Here is a 4,634-nt window from a genome sequence, read left to right as displayed (position 1 = left end):
GGCTTTCCTGTGGTGGTCAGATATGGCCAAAACAAGAAGAGTACCCTCGCGCAAGGTCTGGCTGACTTGCATGATTGTGCCAGAGAAAACTGTCTCGAGGACGAAAGTCTAAAAATCAAGGACAACATGGAGGCATACCTTAATTCCCCACACAAAGTCTTTGAAGAAGACAAGTGTGAGGGAATGCCCACTGTCTATGTGGATGGATGCTCTTACCATGTTGACAACAACGGGGAGAAAGAACTGGTGGCCGGCGTAGGGAATGCATGGGTGAATGAGTCCCCAGAACCCTCCGCTGGATACAAAATTGGTCCCCGAAGTAGTCAGGTGGCAGAATTGATGGCTGTGCATCAGGCCATCCTCACTGCTGTCCAGCATCAACTCCGCGAACTGGTCATAATCACAGATTCGGATTATGTACGGAACGGGTTCGTGGAGCACCTGGTTAATTGGAAAACCAGAGGCATGTTATGTGCTAACAACAAACCCTTGAAACATGGGAAGTTGATCCAAAACATTGATGATCTGGTCACCTCGAATGAGATGACCATCTATTGGAAAAAGATCAAGGGTCATTCCAAAGTAGAGGGACCAGACAAAACTGGAAATGACTTAGCTGATCAGCTGGCCAAAACCGGGGCCATCCAAGGGGATCTAATTGAGATTGAGTCCCTGTTGGGGGAAATCCAGGTCACTGCTATCACTAGGTCCCAGACAAATGCTCACAACGACCTTTCAATTGCACAATGGAGCAAGGAGACTCCTGATGCTGATTTGATTACAGCTCAGAAGGGGGATCCAATAATTGGTAAATTTTACCAACACCTTGAGGACCCTGAGAACTTTCCCCTGACATATACCGATTACATTGGGAAAGAGGACCTAAGAGTGTTGATGAAATGTCCAAAAATGTTCCGAATCCAAGACGGTTTGTTGGTAAGGAAATCCAAAGCTGGCCACGATCAGTGGGTGGTTCCTACCTCATTCCGAAGCCTGATGTTAAGTCACGCCCATGATGCGGCCACCGCCGGTCATAGGGGGTTTCACACAACACTGTAAATCTTAAGAGAGGTTGCATACTGGCCACACATGGGGCAGGACCTCGACCAATACTTGAAGGGGTGTCTTGTGTGTGCACAATTTCAGCCATCATCCCTCACGCACCGTGCGCCTCTCCAAAAGAGGGGGATGACACTGCCATGGTCAGATTTACAAATCGACTTTGTAGGCCCTGTGATTCGCTCTGCTAGGGGGAATAAGTACATGTTTACTGTGACATGCTTGTTTACCTAGTGGGTGGAATGTCTCCCAGCCCCAAATTGCAAGGCAGAAACCGCAGCTGCCCTGATGATTAACCATATCTTTTCCCGTTTTGGTCTACCTCAAAGGATTGAGTCAGACAGGGGTAGCCACTTCACCAGTGAAGTAATGACAAAGATGTGGGAGATACTGGGGGTCAAAAGGAAGTTGCATATTGCTTACAGGCCAGCTTCTTCTGGGGCAGTAGAGAGATATAACCGAACCATTGTGAGCATGTTAAAGAAGTTTGTGGCAGATTCTGGGCCAAGTTGGGATATCCGATTACCTCTGGTCCTAATGGCCATCAGATCTACCCCTTCATCTGCCACCAAAATGTCACCATTTGAGTTGATGACTGGGCGCAAGGTGGTGCTTCCCCAGCATTTGCTCTACAGGACCCAAGAGCAGACACTGATAAATGCCTACACTACTCATGAGTATGTGGAGAATTTAAGGAAACACCTCCAACATGCTTTTGCTTACGCTCATCGGAATCTAGAAAGATCGGCTGATAGCATGAAGACCCATTATGACCTGAAAACTTCCAGGAAGGAATATCAGGTGGGAGACCGGGTCTATCTATACAACTTCCAAAGGAACCAGGCCACGCAGCGCAAATTTTTGCCTACATGGAAGGGACCCTTTGAGATCATCGACAAGATCTCCCCTGTGTCCTACAAAATCCACATCCCCAAAGGTCCTTTGGCAGCGGGGGAAGACAAGTGGGTCCACATAAACCAGTTGAAATGTTGCCATCCCAGGCACACTCTGCAACAACTGGAGGAATCCTATGGAATCCTAGCGGGTACTGTCTCAGACTAATTCAGTTCCAACCATAAAACATACCACATCTTGTCTCTAAAATATTGTGATTTGCATGAAACTGTCTCTTAGTTATACTGTTTTTTTTTCAAAATAAGAATGTAATGTTTGTTATGATGAAATGCATATGCTGCCCCACTATCTCAACAGTGGTGGAAAAATGTCTATGAATAGGTATTGCCGCTCTTCCTTTGTCGTCCTAGGAGAAAGAAAACCTGGAGACGGGACAAGGAGGACGATTCGGAGACCGGGAGCAGAGACGCGACGGGCCCAGAGTACCGCCCCATATTCCCATCAGGACCGGCGAGGAGAACCGATCGATCCGACCGGATGGAGGAAAAGATGCTGAACTGTGCCATCTATTGGAAGAAGATGAGGAAACATCCCAGGTCTTGCGAGTCCCATCAGTGAAACCGAATGGCCATCGCAAGAGGGGGGCTTGTGGGATGTATTTACCAATGCATCCGAGCCCTACCTCAAAACTGTGCAGTACTGACATGGAAAACATCATGATGGCCAGAGCTTCCCAGAAAATGCACAGGGAAATGCATGAAGAATAGGCTGCCACTCATTTTTGCCGATGTTGTGGGCACAGAAGGACACTGCCTAAAGCCACCATTGGACTACCCACACAGTAGTCTGAAACCATTGGGAATGGCAATGCTGATTGCCAAAAGCAAACCCATAACTGTTGGGAATTCATTTTCTTAAATCCCAAAAAGGGGTGCAGTACCAGTACTCACCACTATCCAAAAGCCGGCGTTTTAAAACAACACCAGATTTTACTTTTGCAAAACTGAATAAATGAACCCAAAACAGGCCAAAGAAAGACTTACTGATAGGTGGATACAATCTAAAGTCATATTCTGAAGTGACTTGAAGGTTGATAACAAGACTGGCTGAGCTGTGGATTTCAGCAGTTTAAGTAAATGTGGACTGAAAGACACTAAAAATCTCAATGTTCAAAAGAAATGAGTGACCTACTTTTGAATGTCACATAGGTTGCAATTGTTTAAATGTCATAGTTTTAAACTTAGAATCCGCATTATAGCTGCATATGTGAAGATGTTTAGTTTTATTTGAATGCAGAAACTGGGGAACAAAAAGTGACATTTTATCTGAAACTGGCTTAAAGAACTGAACTTTGCCTGGCAACTACCCCCATCAGGAGTGAAACTTGAGTCACAGCTGTGTTCCCAGGCCTATCTGCCTTTTGCTGGCCACACTAAGGATATGCCATCTCTCTGATAATTGAATTAAGGGAAGCCCCCACAGAATACAGGAGCTCTGAACAAAGCCCTCTCCTGACTCAGGCAGATGGTTTATTGCAGATATCGTAAAAGTAGCTTCCTCCTGAAGCAAAGGGGAGGGGCACTGCCTGTGTGAGCAAGCTGGCTTGGCAGAACTGGAAAAACCAGAAATTCAACCTTGTGCTGGAGGAAAACCACACCCCTTTGGGGCCAGAACATAACTCTAAAAAGATGAATAACTCATAGAGCGGACATGTGAAAATTGTATAAATGACACCATAATTCTTGTGATTTTTCTGCCCACATTTTAAGAGGTTTTTAGAACCGGTGGCATGTTCAGGGGGGTTTTAGCGGAAAAGAGGATATTACTCAAAATGTGTGCATGTGAAAAATCTGACACTTCATCAACTAATGTCCATACTCCTTGCGCACATGTGTGTAAATTTGGGGTAATGTCCGGTATTGCAAATCAGTTAAAAAGTGCAAAATATTGCCATTTCTGAATGCAAGCTCCCAGGAAGAGCAGAGTTTGAACAGGAGATACCTCCTGTGATATGTGAGGGGTGCAGATGATTTTAAAACAACATGTACCTCTGCAAATATGTATTTGGTTCAAATCTAGATTTGTGTGCAAGTTGACAGGAGGAGTGGATTCTCTGCAGGCTGTAAAATGACATCACTCTGACACAACTTAGCTCCCCCAATCAGGGGAGAAATGAAAGCTTGGCCAATGACAAGTGGAGAGGGGCTGGCTAGTGATGCTGCTCACACACACCCATTTTGAAAACACATAAAAGCAGACAGACAGGACAGATAGGGACTTTCAAATCCATTTGCAGCTGGAAGCTCTGCCGGGAAAATCCATACTTTACCTCCATCAATCTCCAGAGAAAGCTGTGCAGAAAGATCCAGACTTTAAATCCCTCAATCTTCAGAATCCAGAGAGAGAGCAGACCCAGATCACTGGGAAGTGCAGAGACCAGAGTCCCGTCTAAAACCTGACCAGATCCATGGCGAGGCCCATTTCACTCAAGAATATAGTGTGAGTACCTAGCAAAACTGTGCAGAACCAATCTCTTAGTTAAAATAATATAATTCAATCCTATTTTAATCTAAGTAGAACTGTCTCCTAACTGTCAACTGTCATTTGCAAAGCTGTCACCTGTCATTTTCTAGTTGCAAGCTGCACTTGTCTTTTTGAACTTTAAAATTTCAAATCTGAAAAACGACCTTTATTTAATCGCTCATATCTCCGTGACCGTT

Source organism: Ambystoma mexicanum, chromosome 11, assembly GCF_040938575.1.
Source record: "Ambystoma mexicanum isolate Mex_15411 chromosome 11, UKY_AmexF1_1, whole genome shotgun sequence".
NCBI lineage: Eukaryota > Metazoa > Chordata > Amphibia > Caudata > Ambystomatidae > Ambystoma > Ambystoma mexicanum.
This window is presented reverse-complemented; position numbering follows the sequence as displayed.